This window comes from Somniosus microcephalus, unplaced genomic scaffold (genome assembly GCF_052327205.1).
Source record: "Somniosus microcephalus isolate GS21.2 unplaced genomic scaffold, FLI_Smic_1.0 unresolved_chr1, whole genome shotgun sequence".
NCBI classification, from domain to species: Eukaryota; Metazoa; Chordata; class Chondrichthyes; order Squaliformes; family Somniosidae; genus Somniosus; species Somniosus microcephalus.
Genome location: NW_028225179.1, coordinates 8,467,233 through 8,483,688, shown reverse-complemented (window position 1 = coordinate 8,483,688; position 16,456 = coordinate 8,467,233). Strand labels below are relative to the sequence as shown.

Here is a 16,456-nt window from a genome sequence, read left to right as displayed (position 1 = left end):
CCCGAGACAGACCCTCTGATATAAAGGGTCGACTGGATCCATGTTTATCTGTAATTTAAACAGAGGTCTGGTCATGTTCCGAGCTCTTTCCCCTAGAGGAGAGGGTAGAATGGGGTTCTTTAGTGTTAAATGGTTTCACCTGGGTCCATTGCTTCCATCACATACCCATCGGTTCCTGTAGACAAACAAACGTATCACTTGTCATTAATACAGTACATGGCCCCATCCAACGGGCCCCATTCCCTTTCTTCCGATAACTTGTGTCATTACTTGTTGACCTATTCTGGGCAACTCGTCTGGTTTAAGTCCAGCATTCTGCCTTTCTAGATCTTTAATCTGTTGTTGGTTCCTTCTTTATTTAGTGCTTGTACCTCCTGATTTAGTTGTGCTAAGTATCACCTTAATCTATCTTGCACTGGCCCTGGTCTTAAATACATACTTTGGTTCTGTCTTCACAAAGGAGGACACAAATAACCTCCCAAAGATGTCGGGGATCATAGGGTCTAATGAGAGGGAGGAACTGAAAGAAATCAGTATTTGTAGGGAAATGGTGTTAGGGAAATTGATGGGATTGAAGGCCGATAAATCCCCAGGGCCTGATAATCTACATCCTAGGGTACTTAAGGAAGTGGCCCTAGAAATAGTAGATGCATTGCTGATCATCTTCCAACATTCGATGGAATCTGGAACAGTACCCAGGGATTGGAGGGTAGCTAATGTTACCCCACTATTCAAAAAAGGTGGTAGAGAGAAAACGGGGAATTACAGACCGGTAAGCCTGACATCGGTAATGGGGAAAATGCTAGAGTCCATTATAAAAGATGTAATAGCAGAGCACTTGGAAAACAGTGACAGGATCGGACAAAGTCAACATGGATTTACAAAAGGTAAATCGTGCTTGAGTAATCTACTGGAATTTTTTGAGGATGTAACCGGTAAAGTAGATAAGGGAGAACCAGTGGATGTGGTGTATCTGGACTTTCAGAGGGCCTTCGATAAGGTCCCGCATAAGAGATTAGCATGTAAAGTTAAGGCACATGGGATTGGGGGCAAGGTATTGACTTGGAGAGAGAACTGGTTGGCAGACAGAAAGCAAAGAGTTGGAATAAATGGGTCTTTTTCCGACTGGCAGGCAGTGACTAGTGGGGTACCGCAGGGATCAGTCCTTGGACCCCAGCTATTCACAATATTTATTAATGATCTAGAGAAGGGAACTAGATGTAATATCTCCAAATTTGCAGATGACACAAAGCTGGGTGGGCGTGTGTGCTGTGAGGAGGATGTCGAGAAACTCCAGGATGATTTGGACATGTTGGGTGATTGGGCAGAAACATGGCAGATGCAATATAACGTGGATAAATGTGAGGTTGTCCACCTTGGTGGCAAAAACAGGAAGGCAGTTTATTATCTGAACGGCAATAGATTGGGAGAAGGGGAAGTGCAACGAGACCTGGGTGTCCTTGTGCACCAGTCGCTGAAGGTAAGCATGCAGGTGCAGCAGGCGGTTAAGAAGGCAAATGGTATGTTGGCCTTCGTAGCGAGAGGGTTTGAGTACAGGAACAAGGATGTCTTGCTGCAGTTGTACAGGGCCTTGGTGAGACCACATCTTGAGTATTGTGTGCAGTTTTGGTTGCCTTATCTGAGGAAGGATGTTCTTGCCATGGAGGGAATTCAGCGAAGATTCACCAGGCTGATACCTGGGATGGCAGGAATGACGTATGAGGAGAGATTGGGTCAATTGGGCTTGTACTTGCTGGAGTTTAGAAAAATGAGAGGTGATCTCATTGAAACTTATAAAATTCTGACAGGACTGGACAGACTAGAGGCAGGAAGGATGTTCCCGATGGTCGGGGAGTCCAGAACCAGGGGACACAGTCTAAGGATAAAGGGTAGGCCATTTAGGACAGAAATGAGCAGGAATTTCTTCACCCAGAGAGTGGTGAACCTGTGGAACTCTCTACCACAGAAGGCAGTGGAGGCCAGTTCATTAAATATATTCAAGAAGGAGTTGGATATATTTCTTAAGGCTAAAGGGATCAAGGGGTATGGGGAGAAAGCAGGGGCCGGGTACTGAATTTGGATGATCAGCCATGATCGAATTGAATGGTGGAGTGGGCTCGAGGGGCCGAATGGCCTACTCCTGCTCCTATCTTCTATGTTTCTATGTATAGCCTGCTCTCTGGTTGGCTCCAGAACGTGCTGTTCAAAGAAACTATCCCGAAACATTCTATGAACTCCTCATCTAGGCTACCTTTGCCCATCTGATTTTTCCAGTCTATATGTAGATTAAAATCCCCCATGATTATTGCCATACCTTTCTGACACGCTCCCATTATTTCTTCCTTTATACTCCATCCTACCGTGTGGTTACTGTCAGGGGGCCTGTACACCACTCCAAGTGACTTCTTGCCTTTGTCATTTTTCATCTTAACACGCAGGTGCAGCAAGCAATTAGGAAAGCAAATGGTATGTTATACTTCAATCCTCTTGTAATAAAGACTAAGAGTAAAGAAGTCTTACCGCAATTATATAGGGCCTTGGCGAGACCACACCTGGAGTATTGTGTACAGTTTTGGTCTCCTTACCTAAGGAAGGATATACTTGCCTTAGAGGGAGTGCAACAAAGATTCACCAGACTGATTCCTGGGATGGGGGGATTGTCCTATGAGGAGAGATTGAGGAGACTAGGCCTATATTCCCAGGAATTTTGAAGAATGAGAGGTGATCTCATTGAAACATCTACAATTCTTACAGGGCTTGACAGGGTAGATGCTGGGAGACTGTTTCCCCTGGCTGGAGAGTCTAGAACCAGGGGTCACAGTCTCAGAATACGGGGTCGGCCATTTAGGACTGAGATGAGGAGAAATTTCTTCACTCAGAGGGTGGTGAATCTTTGGAATTCTCTGCCCCAGAGGGCTGTGGAGGCTCAGTCATTGAGTATAATCAAGGCTGAGATCGATAGATTTTTGGACTCATGGGGATTCGAGGGATATGGGGATCGGGCGGGAAGGTGGAGATGAGGTAGAAGATCAGCCATGATCTTATTGAATGGCGGAGCAGGCTCGAAGGGCCGAATGGCCTGCTCCTGCTCCTATTTCTTATGTTCTTAAGAAAGCTGTTTGTTATAGCCTGCTGCCCCACGACAAATACACAGAGGATTTCAGTTACGTGGAGAGACTGGAGAAGCTGGGATTGTTCTCCTTGGAGCAGAGAAGGTGCAGCAGAGATTTAATAGAGGTGTTCAAAACATGAAGGGTTTTGATAGAGTAAATAGGAGCATGGGAACAGGAGGAGGCCATTCAGCCCCTCCAGCCTGTTCCGTCACTCAATGATATCATGGCCGATCTGTGTCTTAACTCCACCCACCTGCCTTGGCTCCATATCCCTTTGCTCCCTTGTCTAGCAAAAGTCTATCGCTCTGGGATTTAAAATGATTAATTGAGCTGGCATCGACTGCTTTCTGTGGGAGAGGGTTCCACACTTCTACCACCCTTTGTGTGAAGAAGTGTTTCCCAACTTCTCTCCTGAATGGCCTGGCTCTGATTTTAAGGTGATGTCCCCTTGTCCTCGACTCCCCCACCGGCGGAAAAAGTTTCTCTCTATCTACTCTACCAATTCCTTTCAAAATCCTAAAATCCTCAATCACTCCTTAACCTTCTAGATTCCAGGGAATACAAGCTTAGTGTATGTAATCTCTCCTCATAATCTAACCCTTGGAGCCCGGGTAACATTCTGGTGAATCTGTGCTGCACTCCTTCCAAAGCCAATATATCCTTTCTGAGGTGCGGTGCCCAGAACTGTGCACAGTGCTCCAGGGAGTTCCTGGGAGTTAATGTGCGTAGGTCCCTGAAGGTGGCGGGACATATTGAGAGAGTGGTTAACAAAGCATATGGGATCTTGGGCTTCATAAATAGAGGTATCGAGTACAAAAGTAGAGAAGTTATGCTGAACCTTTATAAAGCGCTGGTTAGGCCACAACTGGAGTATTGCATCCAGGTCTGGTCACCACACTTTAGGAAGGATGTGAAGGCCCTTGAGAGGGTACAGAGGAGATTTACCAGAATGGTTCTGGGGATGGAGGATCTTAGCTACAAGGACAGGTTGGAGAAGCTGGATTTGTTTTCATTAGAGCAAAGGAGGTTGCGGGGTGACTTGATAGAGGTGGACAAGATTATGACCGGTTTGGATAGGCTAGACGGGGAAAGGCTGTTCCCACCAGTTGACGGTACAAGGACTAGGGGACACAGATTTCAGGTTTTGGGCAAGAGATACAGGTTGGACGTGAGGAAAAACTTTTTTATGCAGCGAGTGGTGAGGACCTGGAACTCGCTGCCGACGGAAGTGGTGGAAGCGGAAACACTCAATGTTTTCAAGGGGAGACTGGATAGGCACTTGAGGGAAATAAACTGGCAGGGCTACGGGGATAGAGCGGGGCAATGGGACTGACTGGATTGCTCTAGAGAGAGCCGGCACGGACTGGATGGGCCGAATGGCCTCCTTCTGTGCTGTTATGACTCTATGACTCTCTGGGGTCTAACCAGGGCTTTGTATAGCTGTAGCTTATAAGGAGAAACTGTTTCCAGTGGCAGGAGGGTCGGTAACCAAAGCATACAATCCCAGCTTCTTCCGTCTCTCCACGTAACTCAAATCCCTCATCCCTGGTCCCATTCTCGTAAATTTCTTCTTCACCCTCTCTAAGGCCTTGACATCCTTCCTAAAGTGTGGTGCCCAGTGGAAGCCTAGCCAGTGTTTTATAAAGGCTTAGCATAACTTGCTTGCTTTTGTACTCTATTCCTCTATTAATAAAGTCAAGGATCCTGTTTGCTTTATTAACAGCCTTCTCAACTTGTCCTGCCACCTTCTAAGATTTGTGTACATACACCCTGATGTGCCAAATAACTGCCTGAATCCAAAAGGTTAAAACTTAAAACTAAAGGCTTTTATTAAGTAAGAATCATGGCATCAAGTTAACACAGGGCAACCATCATTCATCACTGACCCAGCCCTTATGAGTAAGACCCAGCTCTTATAAATAAGACTCACACCAATCAGGAGGATCCATAAAGGCAGGGCTAGGGAGGAACATTAGTGGTTGCACCTGTAACACATTCCAGACATTAACAAGTACAACAACAGACAATCCAGAACACAGAGTTATTTCATCACATTCACCCCCTGCTATAGATTCAGTCTGTCAGGAGGTCTGATAGTCCTCTGGGAACAACGTAACTCTTGCCGAGGCTCCTCCCGGAGTACCAACTCTGGTTCATCCGAATTCCCAGAATCATCAGTATCTTCCACAGTGAGGGTTTGTGTCTCTAAAGGTCCAATACCACGATTGAAAACTCTACTCTCAGAGTCGAACCCTTTGAGCTCCAGCAGGTGCAAGATCTTTAATAGAGACCGTATCCTCTCGCCCATCCGGATATTGAATGTACGCATACTGCGGATTAGCATGGAGGAGTTGTACTTCCTCCACTAGTGGATCAGTCTTGTGACCTCTCACATGTCTGCGCAACAGCACAGGGCCCGTGGTCGTCAACCATGTGGGTAACGATACTCCATTAGTAGCTTTTCTTGGAAAACTAAACATCCTTTCATGAGGGGTGGCATTCGTCGCTGTACACAAAAGAGACCTTATGGAATGCAGCACGTCTGGCAGGACATCCTGCCAGCGAGAGGTCGGCAGGCCTCGCGACTTCAGAGACAGTACGATAGCCTTCCACACTGTCGCATTTTCTTTCTCGACCTGCCCATTACCATGAGCGTTATAACTGGTAGTTGCAACTGGCGTTATAACTGGCGTTGTAATCCCTTTCGATAGCAAAAACTGTCGCAATTCTTCACTCATAAAGGAAGAACCCCTATCACTATGTATATAGTTAGGCATGCCAAACAAAGAAAACAGTTGGCAGAGGCATTTAATTACAACAGCACTGGTCACATCCGGACAGGGGATAACAAAAGGGAACCGAGAGTACTCGTCTATAATATTAAGAAAATAGACATTACGGTCGCTCGATGGAAGGGGACCTTTAAAATCGAGACTCAAACGCTCAAATGGTTGAGTTGCTTTAATAAGATGAGCTGGCTCGGACGGCTTATAGAAGCGGGGTTTGCATTCAGCACAAACACGACAGGTTCTGGTCATTGTCCGGACCTCCTCAATAGAGTAGGGTAGATTGTGGGACTTAATGAAGTGGTTCATTCTGGTAACCCCAGGCTGGCAGAGTGCGTCGTGGAGACTTTGAAGCTTATCTATACCTAGACTAGCACATACTCCTCGTGACAAAGCATCCGGTGGCTCATTGAATACTCCAGGCCTGTACTGAATATCATAGTCATATGTTGACCGTTCTATTCGCCATCTTAAAATCTTATCATTTTTGATCTTGCCTCTCTGCTTAGTATTGAACATAAAGGCCACAGATCACTGGTCAGTAATAAGCGTAAAACGTCGGCCAGCGAGATAATGTCTCCAATACCTGACTGCTTCAATAATCGCCTGCGCCTCCTTTTCCACTGAAGAATGTCGCACTTCTGGTCCTTGCAATGTACAAGAGAAGAAAGCTACTGGTCTACCAGCTTGGTTAAGAGTCGCTGCCAACGCAAAATCAGATGCATCACTTTCCACTTGAAAAGGGATCTTCTCATCCACGGCACATACCACTTCCTTCTCAATGTCCCATTTGATATTACAGAAAGCCTCCTGAGCTTCCGCCGATAGCGGAAGAGACGTCGACTTAATAAGAGGTCGGACTTTATCTGAGTAGCTAGCCACCCACTGGGCATAGTACGAGAAGAATCCCAGACACCTTCTTAAAGCTCTTACAGTGTGAGGTAAAGGTAATTCCTTAAGTGGGCATAATCTTTCAGGATCCGGCCCGATTACCCCATTCTCCACAACGCAACCAAGAATACACAAACGTGTAGTATTGAAGGTACACTTGTTTTCGTTGTAGGTCAGGTTTAACCTCTTTGCAGTCTCTAGGAACTTCACAAGATTTTGATCATGCTCCCGTTGGTCGCGCCCACAGATAGTAACATTATCCAGGTACGGGAATGTTGCTTCCAACGCGTATTCATCCACCATACGATCCATCTCCCGTTGGAAGACGGATACCCCATTCGTCACTCCAAAGGGCACCCGAAGGAATTGGTACAGGCGCCCATTAGCTTCGAATGCCGTATAAGGTCGGTCTTCTATTTTGATAGGGAGTTGATGGTAGGCAGACTTTAAATCAATGGTGGAGAACACGCGATACTGAGCTACCTGGTTCACCATCTCAGAAATACGAGGCAAAGGATAGGCGTCTAATTGGGTATACAAGTTTATAGTCTGGCTATAATCGACCACAAGTCTTTTCTTTTCATTAGTTTTAACCACCACCACCTGGGCACGCCACGGGCTATTACTGTGTTCGATGATTCCCTCCCGTTGAAGCCTTTCCACTTCCTCTTATATAAATGTTTTATCTTCTGAACTATACCGTCTACTCTTAGTCGCTATAGGTCTACAATTAGGAGCAAGGTTCAGGAACAAAGAAGGCGGACTTACTTTTAAAGTAGAAAGGCCGCAGACTGTAAGTGGAGGCTGAGACCCACCATACTTAAGGGTAATGCTCTCATGTTGACACTGGAAGTCCAAGCCTAAAATTAAGTTTACACACAACTGAGGTAATATAAGGAGTTTAAAGTCCTTATACTCTGTATCCTTAACGGTCAATGTGACTTTACAATATCCAGTTACCTCCGAAGTAAGGGATTTGGACGCCATCACAGTTTCACTTCGAGTAGGATACACCTTCAATGAACAGGAGTTAACAAGGTTGGGATGTATAAAACTTTCAGTACTGCCACAGTCTATCAAACACCCAGTAGGACAACCATTAATCTTAATGTCCATCACAGATTTCGACAAGGAACATGGTATGGTCTGGTCAACCGTAACCGAGGCTAGAGTAAAACGATAGGTGGCAGCAGAGAAGACATCGGGTACAGGATTACCCTTACACACTTTACTAAAATGTCCCCGTTTCTTACATTTAAAACAAGTAGCCTCTCTGGCTGGGCATCTTTGCCTGGAGTGTTTAGATTGGCCACAAAAATAACACTTAGACCCATGGGGTACAGCTGCAACAGTAGGATTAAGTGGAGGCTCCATTGGCGTTATGGATGCCTCCATACTCGGAACACACGAGGCTGAGAGAGACGCATGGCTGATGCATACACTTCTAAATTCTTCTGGGCTACATCTAACGATCGAGCCGTAACGACGACTGTTTTTAAAACTAACGAGTCATTCTCGAGGAGTCTCTAATATAATTAGATCGGAGGCTAGATATAAAAGAATCGCGGATGGCTTCTTCCTGATACAATATGGCAGAGACAGCCTTGTAGTTGCAATCCTTAGCCAAAGCCTTAAGATCCTGCAGGAAATCATCCAGGGATTCCTCGGGTAATTGCCTGTGAGTAGACAAAAGATACCTGGCATATACTTCATTAACCGACTTAAGGTACTGGGCCTTAAGAGCTGCAAGGGCCTCTTCATACGTAGTAATATCTTCAAATATAGAGTAAGTTTGATGACTTACCAAGTTGGTTAAAAGACCCAACTTGTTAACCATCGGATCGATCGATGCGATAAAGTGTTCAAAACATCGAAGCCAATGCGTAAATTTCTTCGACGCATCTGCCGAATGGGGATCGATATCCAGACACACTGGTTTCAAAAATCGATCCATCTTCCAAAGTTGTTACTTAATAAAATTGATGTGCCAAATAACTGCCTGAATCCAAGAGGTTAAAACTTAAAACTAAAGGCTTTTATTAAGTAAGAATCATGGCATCAAGTTAACACAGGGCAACCATCATTCATCACCGACCCAGCCCTTATGAGTAAGACCCAGCTCTTATAAATAAGACTCACACCAGTCAGGAGGATCCATAAAGGCGGGGCTAGGGAGGAGCATTAGTGGTTGCACCTGTAACACATTCCAGACATTAACAAGTGCAACAAAACAGACAATACAAATGTCAGAACGCAGAGTTATTTCATCACACACCCCGAGGCCTCTCTGTTCCTGCACCCTCTTTAAAACTGGACCATTTAGTTTATATTGCCTCTCCTCAATCTTCCTACCAAAATGAATCACTTCACACTTCTCTACTTTAAATTTAATCTGCCACGTTTCTGCCCATTTCACCAGTCTGGCTACATCCTCCTGAAGTCTGTTACTATCCTCATTGTTTGCTACATTTTCGTGTCCTCTGCAAATTTTGAAATTATGCCCTGTATCCCCAAGTCCAGGTCATTAATATATATCAATAAAGCAGTGGTCTGAATCAATGTTCACATTAAGCTGTGCGGCCATGCAGCGGTCTGGAGGTCCCGCGCAGCCAGCTCACCGCCCTATAAGTGGAAAAAACGTGAATGCGAGGAAATTTGAATGGGCCGTGCAGCCTGTTAAAAGGGGCCACGCACCTCAAAAAATTAGAGGGAACATTGATCCTAATACCGACCCCTGGGGAACATCACTGTTCACCTCCCTCCAGTCTGAAAAGCAACCGTTCACCACTACACTCTGCTTTCTGTCCCTTGGCAGAAAATTGGGAGGGGGAGAGAGCAAACAGCACCTGATTTCTCGCCAAGCACTCAGGGGAGCAGGGGATTAGCCCCACTTTAAATGTCAGTCTCTTATATACACATTATAGAAAGGGAGACGCTGTCCCTTTAAAATCAGTCATCCATGGGGACACGGTCCCTTTAATGAACATCACATAGAAAAAGAGAGTGCCTGTCCCTTTAAGAGAACCCCCACCACTCCCATATTTCTCATAAAGGGCTTGAAATTAATAATTAAAAATGCTGAAAATTAATATTAAGAAAATTAATTCAGGGAGAAAAAATATTTTTACTCAAGTATTTGTTCCACAGGGTTTGTTATTTCATCAATTTAAAAGCGAACTTCTTTTCTTTAATAAAAAGTATCTTCTGCAAAACAAAATTAGTTTGAGCTGTAAAATGTGAAAGGAACATTAAAAATAAACTTTCCCAGGCTCAGCTCGAGGACCAGCACCTCATCTTTCGATTGGGCACTTTACAGGCTGCCGGACTCAACATTGAGTTCACCAATTTCAGATCATAATCCCTGCCCCCATTTTTCATGCAGTATGATTTTGCCATTCCCATTTGCAACATTTTCACAGGATGTTCTTTCAATTCCTTCCTCCCCTCCTAACCGCGCCCCCCCTCCCCTGTCTCTGCACCTGCTTAATATCTGTTACATCTCCAGCTTTTTCCAGTTCTGATGAAGGGTCCCAGACCTGAAACGTTAACTCTGTTTCTCTCTCCACGGATGCTGCCTGGCCTGCTGAGTGTTTCCAGCATTTTCTGTCGTTATTTCAGATTTCCAGCATCCGCAGTATTTTGTAATTATATCACAGATCCTGAGCCCCTTCACAAAATGGCGGCGGGCCGATCCGTCCAATGAGCCGGTTCCAGGTCCTGCCTCCTCCTTCGCCGTGATTGGTTGGAGGACCAAAGCCCCTCGGTCGGTCCTCCAGGCTCAGCCTCCCCTCGCTCATTGGTGGAGAGCTCACGTCTATCATTGTACGACGGCGACGTCTTGACGTGACTGGTTGGGCGAAGAGGGGGCTGGGCACACGGGGTGCCGGCTCGCTCCTCCAGCCCTGCCCCGCTCACTCCCTATTGGTCGGAAGCTCCCGTCAATCAGGCCCTGGGCCCGGGTCACGTGTACCTGGAGCGCGCTTCACCAAACTGAAGAAGCTCCGCTCGGGGCCCGGATCCGCGGACTCTCAGGTTTGGATTCCCCTTTATTCTCTCCCCTCCTGTGATCTCAATCGGATCTGGGGGAAAACTCACTTTCCCTCACTGATTGCGGCTCTTCACCAACACCGACTTTACAAAGAAAGCCCCGCGTGGCAGCCTGGTGCTCAGGGGCCCAGCGCGTAGGCGCGGGGGAGGATGATTGACAGGGGCCCAGGGTGTGTGCTGAGCATGCACGGTGCGGGCCGGGTGCCTGTGGAGCAGGAGAGGACGGGGCAATGGGACGCATGTGCGGGGTCAGCCACAGCTCAGCGCGGCGGCCCAGCCGCCATTACTGTTGATCCTTTCAACCAACCTGTGCAGCAGCTGGGGCCTGAAAATCAGCTTCACTGCCCCTGGGCTGGGAAAAGGGGGACATGAGTACAGGTACCGTACCATAGTGGTTATGTTACTGGACTAGTTATCCAGAGGCCTGGACTAGTGATCTGGAGAAGTGAGTTCAAGTGAGAACTATAACTCCTTCTTGAATATATTTAACAATTCATTAAATATATTCAAGAAGGATTTAGATATATTTCTTAAGGCTAAAGGGATCAAGGGATATGGGGAGAAGGCAGGGACAGGGTACTGAGTTTGGATGATCAGCCATGATCTCATTGAATGGTGGAGCAGGCTCGAGGGGCCGAATGGCCTACTCCTGCTCCTATCTTCTATGTTTCTATGTAATCCCAGCACGGCAGCTGCAGAACTTAAATTCATTAAATAAATCTGGAACTAAAAGGCTAGTAATGGTGACCATGAAACCGTCATTAAAAACCCATCTGGTTCACTAATCTGACTGGCTTATATGTGACTTCAGACTCACAGCAATGTGGTTGTCTCTTAGCTGCCCTCTGAAGTGGCCTAGCAAGCCCCTCAGTTATACCAAACCACTGCAAAGAAGTGTAACAGCACTGTGGGAGCACCTTCACCACATGGACTGCAGCGGTGCAAGGCGGCGGCTCGCCAACACCTTCTCAAGGGCAACTAGAGATGGGCAATAAATGCTGGTGTTGTCGGCGACGCCCACATCCCGTGAAGGCTAAAGGGATCAATTGAATGGCGGAGCAGGCTCGAGGGGCAGAATGGCTGACTCCTGCTCCTATCTTCTATGTTTCTATGAATGATTATATAAAAAAAATTGAGACAACATTCTCCCTCTTACCCCTTTCTACACTCCTTTCACAGGGTTTTAGAAGTGGAGCCTTTACGGACAGGAGGCTGAGACCAAACATCACGTCAGAGTTACAGGATTCCTCAGGACCTGATGCAATCGGTCCTCCAATCTGCTGGCACACCAGTGAACCAGAGAGTTCACACTGATGAGAGACCTTTAAATGTTCTGAGTGTGGGAAGAGCTTCAAGATCTACAAGCACCTGAAGCGACACCAGTGGCTACACATTGGGGAGAGCCCGTTCACTGGCCCCGCGTTCCAGAAGAGATTCACTCAGTCATTCGCTTCGATGATACACCAGCAAGATCACACAAGGGAGAGACCTTTAACCCGCTCCGTGTGTGGGATGGGATTAATTGCACCCTCTGTGCTGCTGAGACACCAGCTTGTCCACACTGATGAGAGACCGTTGACCTGCTCCGTGTTTTTGAAGCGATTCTCTCATTCTGCCACCCTCCTGAGACACCAGCTTGTTCAAGTTAAATGTTCTGACTGTGGGAAGAGATTTAAAAGGACCCAGGATCTGAAGAGACACCAGCTGGAGAGAGCAGGAGAGATTCTGTTCACCTGCTCCGTGTGTGGGAAGAGATTCACTCGGTCCTCGAATCTGCTGGCACACCAACGAGTTCATACTGGGGAGAGACCGGTGAAACATTCTGACTGTGGGAAAAGCTTTAAAAGGTCCCAGGAGCTGAAGGGACACCAGCTGGAGAGAGCAGAAAAGAGGCCGTTCACCTGCTCCGTGTGTAGGAAGGGATTCACTCAGTCATCCGACCTGTTGAGACACCAGCGAGTTCACACTGATGAGAGACCGTTTAAATGTTCTGACTGTGGGAAGAGCTTTAAAACCTCTGGGGATCTGAAGTTACACCAGCGAGTTCACACTGATGAGAGACCATTTACATGTTCTGTCTGTGGGAAGAGCTTTAAAAGCTCTAGGGAACTGAAGTTACACCAGCGAGTTCACACTGATGAGAGACCATTTAACTGTTCTGCCTGTGGGAAGAGCTTTAAAACCTCTGGGGAGCTGAAGGAACACCAGCGAGTTCACTCCGATCAGAGACCATTTACATGTTCTGTCTGTGGGAAGAGCTTTAAAAGCTCCAGGAATCTGAATGGACACCAGCGAGGTCACACTGGGAAGAGGCCATTCACCTGCTCCGTGTGTGGGAAGGGATTCACTCAGTTAGCCAACCTGTTGAGACACCAGCAAGTTCACACTGATGAGAGACCATTTAACTGTTCTGACTGTGGGAAGAGCTTTAAAAGCTCCAGGAATCTGAACGGACACCAGCGAGTTCACACCGATGAGAGACCATTTACATGTTCTGTCTGTGGGAAGAGCTTTAAAACCTCTGAGGATCTGAAGCAACACCAGCGAGTTCACACCAATCAGAGACCATTTACATGTTCTGACTGTGGGAAGAGCTTTAAAACCTCTGGGGATCAGAAGCAACACCAGCGAGTTCACACTGGGGAGAGACCGTTCACCTGCTCCGTGTGTGGGAAGGGATTCACTCTGTCAGCCAACCTGTTGAGACACCAGCAAGTTCACACTGATGAGAGACCATTTAACTGTTCTGACTGTGGGAAGAGCTTTAAAACCTCTGGGGATCTGAAGAAACACCAGCGAGTTCACTCCGATCAGAGACCATTTACATGTTCTGATTGTGGGAAGAGCTTTAATACCTCTGGGCATCTGAAGCAACACCAGCGAGTTCACACTGGGGAGAGACCGTTCACCTGCTCCGTGTGTGGGAAGGGATTCACTCAGTCAGCCAACCTGTTGAGTCACCAGCAAGTTCACACTGATGAGAGACCATTTAACTGTTCTGACTGTGGGAAGAGCTTTAAAACCTCTGGGGATCTGAAGAAACACCAGCGAGTTCACTCCAATCAGAGACCATTTACATGTTCTGACTGTGGGAAGAGCTTTAAAAGCTCCGGGACTCTGAAGGAACACCAGCGAGTTCACACTGGGGCGAGGCTGTTCACTTGCTCTGTGTGTGGGAAGGGATTCTCTCAGTCCTCGACTCTGCTGACACACCAGCGAGTTCACACTGTACTGTAGTGCAGGGCCCTGTAGAAAGCTGGGGTGACATGAACATGGAATGGATGAATGTTTTATAAATCTTGTACTGCTGTTTAATCTTTAAGATTGTTGTGCTGATGATTCCCTTCGATTGACTGTTCATGGTGTTACATAGAATGTACACCACAGAAACAGGCCATTCGGCCCAACTGGTCCATACCGGTGTTTGTGCTCCACACCCACCCTACTTCAATTAACCTGATCAACATCTCCTCCCATTCATTTCTCCCTCGTGTGGCTTCCCCTTAAATGCATCTATGCCGTTCACCTCAACTACTCCCTGTGGTAGCGAGTTCCCCATTATCACTCTTTGGGTAAAGATATTTCTCCTGAATTCACAACTGGATTTCTTAGTGACTTTTATATTTATAGCCACATAAATATGGTGAGATTCTGTTAAGCTGACCAGTATGTTGTTGTACTTTGTCTTTTGCTGATGAATGAAACATTACTGAGCCCCTGTACCCGTGTTATGGGATGAAGTGCCAGACAAGTGAAGGCACAACGTCTGGGTGTGAATCTAATAATAACCTCACAGACCGTATAGGTGTGATAACCAGACGGGCTTGTGGTTATAGTCTGGTCACAGATGGACTAAATTCCCTGAATTAGCAGGAGTTCAGGAGGCGGTCAACAGACGGGTCCAAACAATCCCATTTCCTGAGCGGTAACCAAGCTTGTGAATAAGAACAGGCCACTTAAGCCGTTGTCAGTTGGAACAGGCTCGAGAAGATCGCGCGCGAATCCACTGTACTTCTATTCTCCAGATTGAGGGAATTATCACCCGATCTGTGTTATGCAGCGCTCTTAATAAAGCCTGGAGAGATAATTTGTGTTGTGAGCTCGATTATCTGGTATCCGAAACCCTGGGACTCCCGATCATTAGAATCAACCTCAGTGTGTGGAAAGGGATTCCCTGGTGTATCCCACCCGCTGACACACCAGAGTGTCCACATTGTGACTGCGGTGGGTCGATTCCACTGTTTCCGATGCCTTTAATCACATGCATGTGCAGTGCAGTTAAAGGGACATCGACCGTCACATCCTCTTCTCTCTCAGTACTTGTGTCAGTTAAAGAGTCTGCGATCTTTTTGTCTTTTCCTTTGTAACTAAAGGGACAATGTGTCTCCTTACCTCAGCGTAACACCTCGATATTTAAAGGGACATTGTCTCTCTGTATTCATAGAATCATAGAATAGCACAGAAGGAGGCCATTCAGCCCATCAAGTCTGTGCCGGCTCTTTCGAAGAGCAATCCAGTTAGTCCCACTCCTCCGCTCTTTCCCTATATCCCTGCAATTTATTTCAGTTCAAGTATTAATCCCGTCCCCTTTTGAAGGCTCCTGTTGAATCTGCTTCCACTGCCCTATCAGGCAGCGCGTTCCCCATCACAACAACTCGCTGTGGAAAAAAAGTTTCCTCATGTCACCTCTGGTTCTTCCGTCAATCACCTTAAATCTGTGTCCTCTGGTTCCCGACCCTTCCTCCACTGGAAACAGTTTCTCCTTATTTATTTTTTGAGGATGTAACTGGTAAAATAGATAAGGGAGAACCAGTGAATGTGGTGTATTTGGACTTTCAGAAGGCTTTCGATAAGGTCCCGCATAAGAGATTAGCGTACAAAGTTAAAGCACATGGGATTGGGGGCAAGGTTTTGACTTGGATAGAGAACAGGTTGGCAAACAGAAAGCAAAGAGTTGGAATAAACGGGTCTTTTTCCGAGTGGCAGGCAGTGACTAGTGGGGTACCGCAGGGATCGGTTCTAGGACCCCAGCTATTCACAATATATATTAATGATCTAGACGAGGGAACTAGATGTAATTAATCCAAGTTTGCAGATGACACAAAGCTGGGTTGGCGTGTGTGCTGTGAGGAGGATGCCGAGAAACTCCAGTATGATTTGGACAGGTTGGGTGATTGGGCAGAAGCATGGCAGATGCAATATAACGTGGATAACTGCGAGGTTATCCACTTTAGTGGCAAAAACACGAAGGCAGCTTATTATCTGAATGACAATAGATTGGGAGAAGGGGAAGTGCAACGAGACCTGGGTGTCTTTGTGCACCAGTCGCTGAAGGTAAGCATGTAGGTGCAGCAGGCGGTTAGAAGGCAAATGGTATGTTGGCCTTCGTAGCGAGAGGGTTTGAGTACAGGAACAAGGAAGTCTTGCTGCAGTTGTACAGGGCCTTGGTGAGACCACATCTTGAGTATTGTGTGCAGTTTTGGTCACCTTACCTGAGGAAGGATGTTCTTGCCATGGAGGGAGTGCAGCGAAGATTCACCTGGGATGGCAGGAATGACGTATGAGGAAAGGTTGGGTCGATTGGGCTTATACTCACTGGAGTTTAGAAGAATGAGAGGG

At 46.7% G+C, this 16,456-nt stretch overlaps 1 pseudogene across 1 annotated transcript in view; it reads left to right on the top strand.

Annotated features, from left to right (window-relative positions):
* Positions 1-16,456, top strand: part of LOC147093389 (uncharacterized) — an 83,193-nt pseudogene that overhangs the window by 36,826 nt on the left and 29,911 nt on the right. The window contains exon 3 of the transcript XR_015074672.1: positions 12,017-14,068. The product of XR_015074672.1 is annotated as an uncharacterized LOC147093389 (transcript). The remainder of the gene's footprint in view (positions 1-12,016; positions 14,069-16,456) is intronic.